Below are 19,277 nucleotides of genomic sequence, written 5' to 3'. Positions count from 1 at the left end.
TCGTACCATACTTCACTACATCATATCATTTCTATTTCCTTGCCATTTCATCACATTTTTTACTCACTCACCAATTTCTTTTCATTTCATTACAATAGTTCTAATCATTTTATTTCCTATCATTTCTTTCATTCGACATTTCATTATCTATCATGTCATCACATATCATTTCATTCATTAGACATTTCATTCCATTCCATTTCCTATTTTATTTCATTTCCTTACCTCACATTGTATTTTATCACATATCATTTCTTTCCACATTTTATCACATTTCATTACATTACCACCCCATTCATCTCATTACAATTCATTCCATTACATTATGTTACAAATCATTTTATTACATCATGTTACATTTCATCATATTCAATTTTATTACATTCCATTACATCCAATTTCATTAAATCAAAATTTATTTTACCACATTTCATTTCATATCATTACATTCATTGTATCACATCACCTTTTCATTACATCATTTAGGACATACCATCTACTCTAAATCATTATCCATATGTCCTACTACATTAATCATTCACATATATACATACACACACACACACACACACACACATCCACATCTACTTCTACCATATCCATCAAATCAAACTGTCACATACATACATAAGTCCATGATATAACAAATACACACATCTAAATCAATAAGCTCAGATATCTCATAAAGCAAAAAATAACAATTAGACAGTACATCGAAAGGCCAAAATCACATGAATATTAGATAAACTGCACCAACAAGAACATCTAAATGATCACATAACATGAGTGTCAATAAATCAAGGATCAACTAAGTACATCAGCATAAATGTGCAATGAAAATCAAAAGAATAATCACACATAATGAGGAGTAAGGACATGACACATAAGGTACACTTATCCATGCGTAGGTGCCTGATTCGATGATACCTGCTCACTAGGGGTACCTATATCCTCTCGAGGTGCCTACCCTATTGCATCTATCATCGGTGCCATATTGATTGTTTGACTCATTGATGCCCCATGTGTCCTTGATAGTGGTGGTAGCAGTGCTGGCCCTAGTGTCATCACAACTATAAATTTCTATAGGGTACTCAACACCTCACCCATCTGAGCCTCTATCATACTCATCCAAGCCTCCAAATTAGTCGATCCCCCAGGCCTCTCTAGTGGTAGCTAAGCATCTAGTTGTACCAATTATTGTACCTATGGTTTTGCTTCTGGTAGCACCTACTACTATCCCTATAGCTATGCACTTGCTAGATCTCTAATCAAAGCTTGCACATGTGGCCTCTGTCACTAGAGAAACTACACATCCTCTAACAACCTAACCCTCACTTACTCTGCTCTAGCTCACTCTGCCCCACTATCCTACTAACCAACCACTGCACCACCAACCATCCCTCCTCTCACACTTACCCCACCATGACCTTGGATCCCTCCAACCCTTATTGCACCCACTAGTCCTTGCACTAGGCCTCATACCACTCCTTATGTGCCAGTACCGTAGCTACTTAGCCTCACCTCCCCCATGCTCTAACCACACCTCTCACCCTACCTTTGGTCCACCATATCCCTCTACCTCTCCTCATACCACCCTCATCATAATCATCCTCTCCCCACTTGATGGCTACTCAATCCCTAGAATAGGCTTGGCCAGATCTGTGTATCTAGGGAAGGGATGCTCCCAAAACCACTGTGCATAATCCCCCTCTATCCCTACATTTTCCACCCCATGTCACAAGGCCCATGGCTATGGTGTGTCTATAATATGAAAAAATGCCTCCAGATAAGCCTCATACTCTAGAGTTGGCCCCCACACTACTCTCTCTAACTATACCTAGGAATAATGTGTTGTCCCTTGTAGCATGCCATGTCGCTGACCAAATTGTCTCACCACCCACTTGAAACAAAACTGCTCTATCACGATAGGAACATAACCAAGAAAATATATTAGACCAAAGAAATACACCATCTCATTTTCATCCTCCATCTACAACTTTTTGAACTTTTAAGGTCTCCACATGACCTCATCAATGTCATCCAAAATCCACCACCAATACTCTGTCTTGCCCAAATGGGGCTGCATTATCTCACCAAAATAGGTATACATAAATGAACTACTCTGAGGCCACTTTCACACACACAGTGGATGAGTAATGGGAAAATTGTCCCATGTCCATAGATGTAACAAAATTACCTCTACTAATAATGATGATTTTTCATAATACACAACCTGATGTAAATCATGATATAAATAGGCTAAAATATAGCTGCCCCAAGAAAAATTTTGTGGCTTGTTGATCATATCCTATATTAGTCAGCTCCATCCAACCAAACACCCTCTCCCTCAATGGTCTAGAAAAAAAATACCCCTATCAAACCTGCCAAAATTATCGGCAATGGATCATACTGTAGCATCTAACAACATGATACGCCATCATCACCAATGTTTTCATCCCCAAACAAGTCTTGAAAAGTAGCACCATTGGTAGTCTGATCATAATAAACCAAATCCACTATGGTCAAGATCTAAAATATCCTATATACATCCTTGGGAGTCACTATCATCTCCCCTATCAGAAAATGAAATGTTTTATGGTCCAAGTGGCATCACTCAGCCACATCTATCAATAGCACCTAGTTCACATGGAATTGGGGCATCTATAACAAAAATATAAAATTGCATCTATCTATCACCTACCAGTCTACACCCAACAATAGGCCTACTACTTTTGAAGGCCATAGATACAGTCCTCATACCATGAGCTTTTCCCACACACCTATTTTGCATCAAACAAACACAAACATTAGTTTTCATCATAAAGTGATCATCACACATCAGTATCATATTTATATATAAATACCTAGCTACTAGTTCTGTCTAAGACATGTTACTCATCTCTCTTTATCCTGAATCAAACTTGCTTGTTTCCCCTACTATGTATCTTGAGCTAGGGCATCACCTATCTATCATCAAATTGATCCTACAACATCACTTAATGAATACCTGATTACTATTGTTTACTCATTATGATGATCCCTGGCTAACAGACATAGAATCTAACCTTTTTCACTATCTTATGCTCAACTCAAGGCCTACACTCAATTTTTTCTCTTCCATGATCACTTGCGTTATTTCCTGAGACATATGCACTACCAAATAAATTAAATGCATTAAAACAATCAAATGTGCTATTAAAACATTCAAAAAAGCTATTTAATAGTTCATATGCACTATTTAACAGTGCAGACATGTTATTTACTTCAGAAGTGGTAAAAAATTAGATGTATGCACTATAAGATAGGTTAGATGGGCTTAAACTTTATATGCACCATTAAAATGCTTATATGCGCTATTGTTTTACTCTATGCGCTAATTTGCCTCAAAACTAGGTTTTTAAAAAGCATTATTACATCCTACATATGTGCTAAATGATCATTTGAATGTGCTTCATTATTTCAAAAGCACCATAAGAAAATGTAAATGTGCTAAAAGGCTAAAACTACCACATTTATCCCAAAAATTTGAGCAAAAATCCAAAAAACATAGGTACAAATGCAAAAATCTCAAAAATGGTAGATCTTGATGACTTACTAGGGCATCATAGTCTGTTAGATGCTCATATTGACAACCCGTCTCGAATCTATGCTCTCTTAAAGGGACCACCATCCTCGCTAAATTAGAGCTCCAAATCACCAAATGCAACATGGGAGTGTGAAAATTACAAGGGTAAAAGGTCTTTTTACCTATTTAACCTCCCCTAAGGGGCATCTATATCACTTTTTCACCCTATTTACCCACAATTGGAATCTTTTTACTCACTCTCAAGAATTGGGTATTGTATCAAACTAACCTAATCATCTTTTTCTTCAAAAAAATTCAACATTTCAAAAATAAAATTGGAACCTGCTACACTTTTGTACTTCCATATTTTCTTCCAATTTCATTTCTGAGGGGGTAATACATTTGTATCAAACTGGGGCATTCAAACTGGAGAATCAAAGTTTTTTGGAACATCAAAAATGTCCTACCCTAGCCAAAAACTTCAAACATCAAGTCTACCAAAACTAGGGTACCCAAGAAAAAATATTGTAACACCAAATCAACACCACAACCAAATCATCAAGTCAATGACAATCAAAACATCAAATCATTGATGATTAGAGATCAAACCATCAATAGACAGACACCATGAGAATAGAAAAATGTCAAAATATCATTGAACATACATCCAATCATCAGAATTTGATCTAAAAATAAAAAATCAAGATAGTCTATGAGCTAATATGCTTCACATATTAGCTCAAAGAGGGGTATTTGTAGACATCCAAAAATTGGCAAAGACCTAAATCACACAATTTTGATCAATCAGTGCCAATTAAAGAGAAAATTAGAAGAAACACAATATACTTTCAAATCAAAAATCACATCAGGTCATTAAATTATCTATCAAATTGACAAGACTTAAATCAACTTTAAAAGAGGAGAAAAACAATTCAAATTCATAAAATGAAATTCAAAAAAGGAGGAAGAAGAAAACAAATTGTTGAGAATAAATAAGACATTTATTAAATCAATAAAATCATTTATCCTCACAAAATTGAAAATCTCCCTTTTTCATTTTAAAAGAATTAAAAATATCCTCAATTATCCTCAAAACCAAGTCTGTTGGACTCTTCCTCCTAGTCTCTTATGAGATATTTTCAACTTCACTTTCACCCATTAGTCAAAGGTGAAAATCTTGATTCTTACCCCAACCCCTTCCGAAATCCTACAAATAGGAGGGAAATCCAAGAGCCAAAGGACCCAATTTTTAGGCATATGCACTATAGGCACATTTTGATTCATCATTTTAGCATTTTCATTCTAGCAAGTTCATAGCATTTTAGAAATATTTTTATGTTATTTAACATCATTCATTGTTTGTTAGTTCATTGCATGATCATTTTAAGAGCATTCTAAGAGTTGTGTCCTACATATAATCTACACTTTAGTCATAGATTTTTCATGTATTCTTGTAGATCTTCATTCTAAGCATACTCCCATTCTATAACTGTCACTAAGATACTGGTTTGAGAGCTATTTTAGCAGTTGTAGTTAGGGAAACATGATACATTCGTAGAGATTACATTCTAATGATGATACCTTGGGTTTAGTCTATTTCATCATCAATCTATCTGCATTCTACATTAAGATTTCATGAATACATAATTACACCATGTAGAAGTATCTTGTCCTATGGTCCTTCCTTTATATGCAAGTTACTATTATCATTTTTCTTTTCAAAACCAATTCTTACCAAATATCCATACATCCTTTTATACCATGTTGTATGAGCTTTCTTCAATCCATATAGAGACTTGTGAAGCCTACATGCCATGTCTCTTTTATTTGGATCAATGAAACCTTCAAGTTGTTCAATATAGACTTCTTCTTCTAAGATTCCATTTTTAAAAAATGATTTTACTTCCATCTGATATACTTTGAATCCCTTTTGTGTAGCATAAGCTAGAAGTATTCTGACTCCTTCAAGTCTTGCAATTGGGAAAAATGTTTCACCATTTTCAATAGCTTCTTCTTTTCCATATCCTTTGCATACTAGCCTTGCCTCTTTCCTCGTTACTTCTCCTTTCTCATTCAACTTGTTTCTAAATATCTATTTTGTACCAATCACATTCTTATCCTTAGGTCTAGGTACAAGAGACCAATTTCCATTCTTCTCTATTGGCCGAATCTCTTCATTCAATGCCTTTATCCAACTTTCATTTTCTAAAGCATATTTTATAGATCTATGTTCAAGTTCACTAAGAAAACATGTACCTTTTAATTTTTTCCTTATTAATATGTGATTTGTCTTTTCTCCAATTATTTGTTCAGGTACATGATGTTTTCCAGGTAAATTTTGCAAGTGTTGGATATTTCTTTCTTGGTTCTAAACTTTGTTCACCATGATCTTCTACTTTTTTATCAAGCTCCTCTTGTTGATCTCGATGCAACTCACATTGTACTATCTCTGAATTGGGTTTCTCTATTTGTGACTCAAGTTGCACTGCCTACGACTATGACTTAGATTGCTTTAACTGATTTGGCTATAACTTGGGTTGTACTACCAGTGATTTTCTAGGTTCACTTTTCTATTGCTTGACTTCAACTATTTGTGGTAAAGTTTTAAGTTCCTCCTCATAGTAAACAAACTTTATGTTGTCTCCAGGATCCTTACTACTCTTTTCTTCACTTCTTTCTACAAACTCATCAATCTTCACATATGCACTCTCTATGACTTTGTGAGTAGGAAGATTCAATATTTATATGCCTTACCTTTATTGGAGTAACCTAGGAATTTGCCTTCATGATTTTTTGCATCAAGTTTTATTTTCCTTACATCTTTCAACATATAGCATTTTCTTCCAAATACCTTGAGATAACAAACATTAGGCTTGACCCATACCATAATTCATAAAGTGTTTTCTTGTACCTTTATTCTGTTGAAATTGGTTAAATGTATGGACTACTGTGTTGATTGCCTCTCTCTAGTATTTTGGTGCAACATTTTTCTTATTCAGTAGTGTTCTTGCACATTCCATGATGGATATGTTCCTTCTTTCTACTATACCATTTTTCTCTGGAGTTCTAGGTGCTAATACCTATCTATGGATTCCTCTTTCATTGTAGAACTCATTGAATTGATTTGAGATGAATTCATATCCTCTATGTAATCTTAGGTGTTTAAGATTATTCTATGTTTGTTTCTCAAATCTATCCAAATATCATTTGAACCTTTCAAAAGCATAATATTTATCTTCCAAAAATATTGCAGTAATCATCCTAGAATAATCATCAACAAATAGAATGAATTATATGTCTCCATAATAGCTTTATATACCTATTGGTGCACAAATATCTATTGGCCCATCTTAGGTTTCTTTGTATGCCTCTTACTCTTTTGTTCTTTCTTATGGTAACTAGGTTATCAAAGTTAACATGACACATCCTCTTATGCCATATTACACTTTCTTCTATTTGAGCTAACAAACATGTACTTTTAGTGAGATCTTGGTAGAATAAGTTACCTTTTGTCTGATTGCAAGTCCTAACTAGGTTTACTTTTCAATCTAATAGTTTAGCTTTGCCACTCATGAATTCCACCTTATCCTATATTGTTTAGTTATGTGACACTACGTAGCTTATGTCTTAATCCTTCAACCTGGTAGGTATTTTTACATTTGATTCCTTCAGTTAATGCTATGATTCCTTTTCCTTTTACATAACATGGTTCATTGTTTTGAAATCTAACACTTCCACCACCATAGTGTTCAAAATGTTCAAAATTAGTTTTGTCACCTGTCATGTGATGAGAACAACTGCTATCTATGATCCATGTATCATTTTTTTGAACATGAGAAATAAGTTCCATCTTTTAATTTTTCTCATTATCAAGTTCATCCTTAACATCAATATAGACTAATTCTTCTTCATTATCATCACTATCATAATCTTTACCAATGTAACAAGATTTCTTTCCGTTGTCTTTGTAGTCCTTGAAATTTTTGAATTATTTCTCATCTTTTAACTTACTATATCTTTTCTCATCTTTATCTTCTTTGTTTGGACATATTGAAACAATATGACCAACCTCTTCACATGAGAAATAGATCAATGAAATTTTCCCTCCAAATTTTCCTTTCCCTTTTGATACTACTTTTGCTAATAGGGATTCAATGACTTCAAGATCTTCATCTGATTCTTCTTCTTCTTCACTATCAATGTGTTTTCCTTTTGAGTTTCCTCCTTTTTTTCCAAGGGTTATTTTGGCTTTAAACTTAGATTCAAAGTTGCTAGGATTGAGAGCATAGTTATTAAAGTTATCCAATTCAGGAGCATTCAATCTTCCCACAAGTGCATCTGAGGTTATATCATTTGCAAGATTACATCTCATCTCTTGAATTGCTAAAACTTTGATTGCATAAATAGGAAGAAGAGTTCTTAGTACCTTTCTAATCATTGTTTCATCAGTTATTTTTCCTCCTCCAACTTTGATTTCACTCACACTTTCTATGATTCTTTCACTATATTGGATAATGTTCTCACCTTCTTTCATTTTCATTTGATCAAACTTACCTCTTAAGCTTTCTGCCTTGTGTCTTTTCACATTTTCATGACCTCCATAGACTTTATGTATATCAAAAGTAATAGGGAACTATTTAACCTTTCCAAATTTAGATTAGTTTAGAGAGGAAGCTATATCAATCAACATTATATTGTGATCTTTTTCTTATTTCATCTATTCTATAGTCATAGGTTTAGGTGGTGGCACATTTTTTTCCAAGTAGAAAAAACCAACATCAATAATTCTTGATAGATGCAACTTCATTAATTTCTACCATGCTCAAAAGTTATCTTTGTTAAGCTTAGGAATCTCCCTTTTGTAAGACATCTTAATCTTTAGCTTAGGTCCTTGAAACCTTTCATGCAAGAACCAAAAAATTTGATACCAATTATTGGAAATGAAGAGAGGAACTGAGAGGGGAGGGGTGAATAAATTACTATGAAAATAATTCCTTGTCCCTAGATGTCAAATCAAACTTTTCACTAATCGTGCAATACTATCCAACTCAGTTATAACTAGTTAATATTGTAACTTGGTTAACAAAAAAATATTATGAATATTAAACTATTTTAACCCTTACTAACTTAGTTGTAGAAAAATTAAGGATTAAGAAAATAACACGAACATAGATGAGACCAAGATTTACATGGAAACCCAATTTAGGGAAACCACCATGCAACTAGTCAGAATATTTTTCACTCTCCTAAATTGATCCCTATTAGGAGCCAGCCCTATTAAAGGTTACAATACATAGTGTTAAGTATGAGCTTGTTAGAGGATTTAGATCACCCTATTAGGAGTGGCCTAGTTAGAGGTTTTCAAACAATTCAATCATGAAATGTCACCTTGCTAAAGGATTTACAAAATGATTGTTAAGTCAACTTTGTTATGAGATTTCTTTATTACTACAATAATTAGAAGGTAACAACAATTTGACCTAATTTATGAAGCAACTTCCTTTTTAGATTCAAATCTATGTTTTGGCTTGACCTCTAGATCCTTATTTATCAAAATAATCTTTGCATCTTATCTTTCATACTTTTCTATTATGTATTTGCTCACATATCCATCTTATTCCATGATAATCACTTACCCATTCTCCTTGTTACTTGACCTTTCTCATATGTCATAATATTTGATAAGCCAACTTGAAACTCTTTTAAATAATCATTAAATATCTAAATAGCCATTCTCAACCAATTAATTACTTGACAAGTGTATTATGTTGTAACTCGGTCAATACCATGATAGAACGCTCAATTAACATTAGAAGTCCTTTAATCCCTAAACACTCAGTCAATTTTCCAAATTGAAAATCCTTCTTTGCCTAACTGCTTGGTCAATAGTGAGTTCTCTTCATTACTCATAGTCAATATTGAATATGCATGGTTAATACTACAATTCCTCCATTGATAAGTTAATATTGCCATTTGTCTAGCATCAATGACAACATGCAATTGAAGAATTGTTTCCAACAGGTCTCAGTTGGGCTTAGATCCAATAGAGGGATATCTAATTCCTATTGAGGTGGAGATTCTTGATTTCTTTACTCATTGGGTTTGGTTCACTGGCCTCCTTGTAACATTTCTATCCAATCCTATTTAGGTGGTCCAAGATTTATGAAATATGGTAATTGTAAATATGTCATGGGTTCTACCATTGGTGTAAATATATTCCTTCACCATGGATCAATCAAAGTCCACTTTTTCAGGGGTATATCTGTTGAAAATTCAATAGGTTCTTTGATGAGCATCATTTCATGGAAGGAGATCTTGATAATAGTTTTGAGGGCCATGGTGAAACCCAAAATTTTGGTTGGGGGATCCGTCAAATTCCTTTTGAGATCCATGGTTTAGAGGCTCTTGTAGAATCAATGTATAAAAATCTCTTTGCAGGGTTCTAGTTAATAGGTGCTCTGATGTATGATATATTTTTTAGCTGCTAATTTTTTCTACTAGCTTTGGGTTAATGGTTGTTGCTTAGGAAATGTTTCATCCTTGGGCTTTGGATCCCTATCAAAATCTATTTATATGGGGTTTAAACATCCCCTTAAAACCTATAATCATAATCAAAAAGTATATTTCCAAATGTTATTATTGGTTGGTTCATGGGTTTGAGAATATAGATTTTACCCAAGTTATATAGACACCATCCCTAGACTCCCTCAAAGTTTATTGGTCTATGTCCATTTCATGAAGATTCATAGAATGTTGACCCCTACCCTCTATTGTGATAAGATCTTGGGATTAGATTGATAGAAGCCCCTCCTTGCTAACATCATACACATTTACCAAATGCCAAATAATAATAATATTGGAGAAAATCATATTTAATAGTTGTGTAATAATAATATTAGAAAGCTAAATCTCTTCTTAATTATGGTATCAACATTGCCCCAATATCCAATAATAATATCAAAAAACAACTATACATAATAAATATACATGATAATAAAATGAATTTTACTTATATTCCTATTATTGAAAACATCCAAACTTGATTATATTCTTAAAATTTATATATTTCAAAATTATGATCACAAATCCCATTACTTCAATATTTTTGTTGTTACTTATTTATATATTGACCTTAATGCCTTTTTAATACCACTAATATAGTTTAGTATTATATTTAATTAAATGTAAAAGTGATCAATGCATCTAATGTGCTAGCCACCATTGTGCTTTGGGAATATGTAACTTCATGTGCAATGTTAATGGGCCATATATGCTATTTTATTATTATCTATTTTTCTTTGATGTTCTTCAATGATTCCTAATCTTCTTGATTAGTGGGTATTGATTGTTAGCCCCAAACAAATAATGCTATGAATGTATGTAAAATATTACCATCAGTTTTTATATTTTCATTGATGTCAAGTCTTAGTTGATTAGACATTATGCTAATTCAATAAAGCTCCATAACATTTGATTAATGAAGAGCATCTGAAGAAACTATGTTGATGACTTAGAGTATTGATATAAATGGTATTCAATGTGCCCTTGAATGAGTTGGACAATTATAATGTAGTGTTAGTTTGATTATTTGAAAATCATGTAATATAGTAATGTAATGAACTATACAAGGTATACCAAGTTACAAGGTGAAAGAAAGGAAGATAATGTTCATCAAGTTATTACAATGTTCACTAAGTTGGAAAAGTTAACATAAAGTTTAGTATTACACAAGAAAGTCTAGTGTTACTTGAGTGATATACTACTTTATTGAAATATTATGTTCACTGAGTATCAGTTGGAAGAAAAAATTGAGAAAAATAGAATGAAAGGTTGACTTATGATGAGAATTAAGAATTTTGAAGATGGTCCAAGGATAAAGTCAAAGTTTGTTGCAAGATCTATGGCTATAAAAATAGAAGGAATATATAATGATGTAAATTGAAGAAGGATAAGGATGAGAACAAAGTTATATTAAAGCTCTATTTTCCATGTGGCCAAATGCAATGTATCTAAGATCAATGACCATCGTTATGAGAAAATAAATGGAAGGATCTAGAAACTTGATGACTACTATTTAAGGTGATGTTCAAGAAAAATTTTGGTTGCTTCTTGAATATCAATGAAGTTGTTGTGAATAAAAATTATTGAAGGATTTTTAGACAAAGAACATATCAATGTGAGCTAAGCAAAGCAAAATAAAAATAGAAGTAGAGTTGGTGAAAGTGAAAGTGCTAATCAACTAGTGGGATAAAAAAGAGATAGAGAAAAAACAAAGATATGAACAAGCAAGATAGTGCTCTATTTAACAAATTATCTATACTATTAATTTCTCACCATTTTAGTATAAAATCTTATAAATTGACTGGACCTAAAAATTCCATGAAATTTTTTATGGTAATATAGATTAGTGTTGTTTGTAAGTCCTTTAGAAAAGGCCACTCTTTATGACATGATCAATAAATGATAAGGTTTAGATGATATTTTAGTTAAAATACTCTAACTAGGTCACATTAACAATGTTTATAAACCTTTAACAAGGCTTGATCCTAGTAGAGCTCACTTTAGTAGAGTAATTTATTTTGGGATGTCGATCCCAATTGGTTTTTCCCTTTATAGGGTTTCCACATTAAAATATAGGTTTCAAATATGTGAATTTTTTTTGTGTTGCAATTTTCTTTATAAGTTATCTACTTATTAATGAGACTTGGTAAAATCTAGGTGAAATTTAAGTTATTTTATTGATACTAGTAGTGCAAACAAAAGTGGATTAATAATATGAATTAAATTATTTGAAAGAGTTAATTGGAGAGCTAAATGAGAACATTGAATGTTTGTTATTGATGTTTATAAATTTTGAATTAGTACTCAAGTATTTTAAGGGATTAGAGAATTATTAGACATAAGTGATCTACCCTCCCCTCTCACTTATCTAATAATTGGTATGAGAGCATAGTGCTTGGAGAAAAAAGTTTAAAGGAACTTGAGGTAAAGATAAAATATTAATTTAAGAGAGAGGTCCCAAGATTTAACAAGGTAAAATTATCCTAACGGAAAGACAAAATGAAGTTGAATCCATCTCTAAGTGGAGATAATGTCACTCATTGGATGGAAGATGAATACACTACTCCTATTGGCCCTTTGACTGTGGAACAAATGAATGATAAGACAAATCACAATAACCTAATAATTGACATTGCATATACATTGAATGGTTCCAAGTTTAGTTATATTAAGAATTAGACTATTGCTAAATAGATGTGGGATAAATTGACTCTTTCACATGCGGGAGATGATAATGTACTGAGAGATCAAGAAAAAAGTATGAGAGGTAAGTTTGATAACATGAGAATGAAAGAAGGTGAGAATGTTGCACAATATGTGAACTTGATTAAATAAGTTGTCTTTATAAATAGAGCTACTAAAGGGAATATGAGTGATTATAACATTGTAAATAAAGTACTTATAACTCTTCTACCTATCCATACTATAAACATTTTCACACAATTCAAGAAATTAGAGCCATGCTTGGTGTTGATTTGGCACTTGACAACCTGGTTGGTCTATTGACTATATTTGAATTAAGAAGTTATGATAATAGTATGGTTGCAATGGAAAATGCATTTTTGTCTTCACTAACAATTTCAAATTCAAAGAAAGAGAAGAGAAGTAAAGAAGAAAGTGATCTTGAAATTGAAGATTATTTTGATGAACTATAAGCATTTCTTTCAAGAAGGTATTCAAGAGGTATAAATAAGTACAAAGGTAAACAACCCCTAATTTTTTCAAATATAATGAAGTTGGTAATTTTGGTGCTAAGTGTCCTAACAAAAATAAGAGTGATAGAAATAATAATAAATATATAAGTATGGAAAGAAAAAAGATAAATAATGAAAGTCATGCTAGATTGCTAAGGAAGAGAACATTGAGTCTAATTCCACTGATGATAAAAAAATTGGAATCTTTTGAGTGTTTCTCAATTGAATAATTTAGGTAAAAATATAGAGTTTTAGAATATCAAGGTTAAATCTTTGATAAAGAAGATACAAACTAAAGGTAGTCTATTTTATCTTGATCTTATAGTTTATACATGCTTATATTTTGAAACTAAGTATGTATGGTTGTGGTGTAAGAGGTCATGTCATGTGAACTTTGAGAATATCATGAAGGTTAGTAGAAATAAAAGAGTAAGAGAATTACCTACTTTGTCAAAACCAAAGAATGCTATGTTTAAAGAATGTCAACTTGGTAAGATGAAAAAGTCAATATTTTCAAAATAGGTACACACTTCTAATGATATCTTGGAACTAGTGCATACTAATCTATGTGGAACTATAAGTGTTGAAATCTATTATGGTGATAGATATTTCATATTTTTTGTTGATGACTATTCTAGAATCATGACTCTTATATTTATAAAGGTGAAATCATATGATTTTTATATGTTCAAGTGGTATAAGGCTAGAGTAGAGAAAGAAACTTGTAAACCTTTGAAATTTTTAAGATTTGACAAAGGAGATGAGTTTGTCGATTAAATTCACTAACTTTTGTGCTAAGAATCGTATAAAGAAATAATTGTCTACACTAAGAATACCTCAATAGAATTTTATTGTTGAAAGGAGAAATAGATCAATCATGGATTGTGAAACGACATTGATTATTGAAAAGGATGTTCCACAAAGATTCTAGAGAGAAGCCATTGATATTGGTGTTTGTACTGTCAACCTCATTTAATTATTGCATTCATAAGGATACAAGGAATGGTAAATATGATTCAAAAAGAGATGAAGATGTATTCCTTAGATATTCATCAAAGAGAAAGGATTATAAATTTTAAAGTGCAAACATAAGAATTGACGAGTTTGCAAAAAAGAATTATAGAGCCTCTCCCATTTGATTTATGTAAGTCATCCTGATGGATTCTACCTTGATGGTCTAGTTTCTAAGTGATCATGATCAGGACCTGTGAGTGATCTACATCCTTGGGGTGATTTGATTATATTATTACTTTATCTAGCTATTTATGCTTTTTCCCAATTGATGAGATTAAGGTTCAAGATTATCAATGGATATTGTTGAATTTATTGTGATGTGCTTATGCTATAGATATTTACATCATTCTTGTAGTAAAATTTTATTATACTACAAATAAATAATTTTAATATATTATTATAATGAAATTAATTAAATGATAATATGCATGATTTTGAGCACTATTGCTTCAGCTATATTGTTATTGTGCATCTACACTTGACTAGGTTATTTAGTGTGCAAGACTTATATCTGTGACAATGTCACATAAATTATGGATGACATATCTATGTTAATTAAAATAATAAACCTTTCAATTAGTTATTAAATCTTGATCCATTATGCATTTGTGACTAGAATAGTAAAGTGTCTATGTAATTAAAATAATAAACCTTTTTATTAGTTAGTAAATCTTGATTCATTGTGAATTTATGATTAGAATAGTAGAGTGTTTGTGTATTTCAAAGTTTACAATGGTCACATAAGTTATTACTATATTTTGATTTAATAATTTAATGAAAAAATTATAATTTATTTAATTTATCGGGTAATTTTCCATACTTGAATTCTAAGAAATTAGAATTGTCATATTTATTTGGATTAAGGGATCTAATTAGATTACTTAATTTAAATAATCTAATTTATATTTCACTTTGTAAAAAGTGCTTTTATTGGCTCAAAGTGAGTTTATTCTCACTTCTCATGTTGGAAATTTAGGATTTTGGAGAAAATCCTTCGAAGTCCTCTTGTGAGAATTTGGAAATTTATTTTTTTTGAGAGCTATGCTCATGGGATCATTGTGAGAATAGGCCCATTGGATTCAAAGAAGTAAACTCCTTTGTTGAGCATTTCATTATTGTCTTCATGATCATATAGATGTTCGAATCATGTTCTTGATTGGCATGTATGCTATCCATGGATGGTTGTCTTATGTACAAGTCAGTATCTCCATGATCATGACAAGTGTGGTCCCATGGATACCATGTGGTTGGAAGGCATAGCTATCTATACTACTAGTAGTAATCAATGTACATATATGGTCTACTTGTAAGAATTTTCCTAAGGAAATAATGCAATACCAAGATCTAGAAGCACAAGAAATAGCACAAGAGAGACAAGAGATGATCAAATGGGAATCTCAATAATGATCAAATGATGAGTCATACAAGAGATAAGCATAAAAAATAAGCACATGTCCACCAAGAGTGGAGTATCCTCCATTGTGCATGAATTTATGTGCCATAGTGAGAGGATAAGAATACAAAGGTGTATCTCATAAAGATATGTAGTAGAAAACATGTGCTCAATTGGAGTTCAAACAATTGTGTTGTCAACATGACAACTCATATGAATATGAAAACTCCTAGGTGCCTACATGACAATTAATATGTAATGCCCCGCCCAAAGATCCTTAGAAACAAGGATGAAAAACAAGTTAGAACCATTTTTTTTTTTTAACAAGTGTAAGTGCACATGATACAACCTACACAAACCAAAAGATCGCAACAAAAGACTGAAAGACAACCAAGCACCAACGGATCTCCAAATGCCACTACCAACTAGAACGCAATCATGAAAACCACAAAGGCCTACCAAGCTGAAAGACATAAACTGACTCTTGGAAACTGGCTAAGTCTGAAATCCTGAAGCCCTGAAATTTGGCTAAGTCTAAATTTTTGAAGCCCTGATTTTTCCTAGAATCTACACCTTAGCTCGTAGAGGTCTGAAACCCATCTCAAATGAATCATCGCATATATTAATTACTTATACTTAAACGATATATTTTAAACCCTAAAGGACTACAACAAAAACCCAAAAACTAAATTTCAAAAAAAAACCTCCTGAATTCAAAATGCAACATAGGCTTGAAGAACGCCCAAAAGGGTATCCAGATCAACTCTCAAAAAGATCAAAACACTACAAAAAGTGCCCGTTGTTGGCACGCACAGGTTTTAACCAAAAGGTATGTGACACTTTTCACTAAGGGAGGGCGACACTTCTCCCTTACTGCATGTGACACTTCTCAAGAAGGCGTGCGATACTGGAAAAGTATCGCGCGACATTTCTCATAAAGCCGTGCAACACTCTTCCAGTGTCCTACGACACTTCTCCAATAATGCATGCGACACTTTATAGTATCGTACGACATTCTTTCTATGGGCGTGCGATACTTTATTAGTGTCGCACAATGTTGAACAAATGTCACCCATAGAAAGTAAAAACACTTCTAGAACTCAAAAACGGAGAAAAATTGACAAAAGAACCTCCACACCGGGGAGTACTGGATCCACATTTTGAGGCCAAAACACTCGAACCAAAATTGAGTAATAGAAATACAAAAAACAAAATCTAACCATCTATCAAACAAAGAAGGGAAAGTACAAAAAGGAAACATCACGACAACTGAAATAACATCACAATAACATAGATAACATTGCAGTGAGCAAAATAACCAACTAAGTACGTGATTCCTCCCAACCATCAATGGCGTCATAAGACCATCTTGGGCCCTAGCCATCCCTCGCATGTAACATCCCAAGCCACCGATTAGATTATCGGTACTGTCATGATAGGGACATCACTACTAAACATGCTACAATATAAGTAAATGAAATCTAACATGCTAGTAGTAACATAAGATAACCCTGTAATCAGATAACATCATCTGCTATATGCTAAACATCATAACAAGGAATGTGTAAAGCCAACATCATGTAAGCATGGAACACAACATCCCAATGAAAGAATAAATCACTAGAAAGCATACTCCACAAATCAAAGTACCAAGTGACACATCCAGCAATGATCACGCTAGAACAATAGATCGTCTCTGTAAACCAGTCCCTAGCAGTGGTGAAGGTAGCTATGCCTCCCAACCATGTGGCACCCGTAGGTCCACACCCATCATGCTAATGGAGATAATGATCCAACCACACACACACAAAACAATGACCATGGCTAACACACACGCCAAGAAATATGATGACAGAATCCAAGACAAAGACGATGCATAAACTACGGGTCCTGGTCAGACACCTCAATGGGCTACTATGTAGGGACTAACATCATGGAGAGTTGCTTGGCATCAAAAGCCCAAGCTTGGATCTGTGTAGCTCAACTCCCTCAAAGGAAGGCCAATACACTATGTAGCTCAACTCCCTCAACGAAAGGCCAATACACAAAAGTACCATTTATTATCTTTAATGTTATTACCACCCCAAGTTTTAATTTAATTATCACTTATATAAAACTTCCTCTGCCAACCGGGAAGTAGTCACCAAGTTGCAGGATAGAAGCCCCCTCCATATGCTACCCTACCCTACCCATGCTCATCCAACGATGAGTGCCTGGAGGCATGTAAACTCCCAACCCAACCCTAATGATCACAACTTCCGAAAGTACCACGAAAGGTCAGGCCCTGCAAGTCACTCGGCAATGTACATGTATGTGGTGCACCACCATCACAGAGATCATACACAAGGACAGGATAAGAATGCAAACAGAAGTCAATCAACCGAACCAAAATCGGGATGACAGATGCTACACGCATCTCAAAGAAATGAAAGATGCAAAAGTGTTTCAACTAGTATCCAAATAGATCATCCAGGTCCATGAACCACAATGTGCCGAGAAACCTGAGAAAATAGGTAGCACACAAAACGAAGTAAAAACCCCAAATTTTGGAAAAATTCCAAAATTAAAACCCATTTGGCCTTTGGGTTCAAAAACCCCAAAATTCCAAAAATAATTGAAAACGGACACCGTATGCAAAAATGGCCAGCATAACAGCCCAAAAACCTAAACCCCCATTTCAAAAATACGTAAAATGTTCATACCTGACCAACTGAGCAGAACTAGCAAACAGAAACGGAGGGGAACACTAGTTCATAGCCTCCTAACATATTGCTACAAGAAACGAAAGCAGAAACAGAGAAAAAACATTAAAACGAGAAGGCTCTAACTGACAGCAAAAAGGGCCAAAATTGAAACCCGTAGAATAAAATAAATACTCAGCCGAAACTGCTAAAAATGTCGACAAAGTGAGAACTCCTCGAGCCAAATCCAACGAGACCAACCTCGCAAAGATCCCACGCTCATAGCTCCCGCAACGAGCAAAACAATAACCCTTCAGAAGAGGATTTCCAAATTTTCTCTCCAAACTCAATTTTCCAAAATGTGAGAAGTAAATAATGAATTCACTTTTCCAATATTTATTCATTTTGAGTGAATAGCTGATAATGGAAAAATAGCTAGCTGGAGTAGTTAAACTCCGAAACAACCCAAACAAAAATAGGTTATTATCCGTAATGGGAATTCACCTAAGGCAAAGCTGCCAGAAATTAAATCCAAAAGATTAAAAACTCGAAAACCCAAAATTACAGAAAAACACTTTAGCACTTTCACGACGAATGCGAACTTCTAAATGCACAGACATGTTCACTGGTCTAATCACATAGTGCAACTAAGTTCGAATTTGCTAATCACTAAAAGGTTTTAATATAAAACAACTAAATAAGGATACATCGACCATATAGGAGTGACATTGGCCAAATATGAACAAATGGATCACTAACTCCATAGGCCACTACCAGGGATATAATTCCTGCACACTAAAACACACGATCAAGTGCAATGGAACATAATATCATAGCCAAAGCAACATGTATTAAAATACCTGTTTAAT

This window comes from Cupressus sempervirens, chromosome 9 (assembly GCF_028749045.1).
Source record: "Cupressus sempervirens isolate cs-2001-9-10 chromosome 9, ASM2874904v1, whole genome shotgun sequence".
Taxonomy (NCBI): domain Eukaryota; kingdom Viridiplantae; phylum Streptophyta; class Pinopsida; order Cupressales; family Cupressaceae; genus Cupressus; species Cupressus sempervirens.
The sequence above is the reverse complement of the archived record's forward strand: the minus strand, read 5'-3'. Positions refer to the sequence as shown.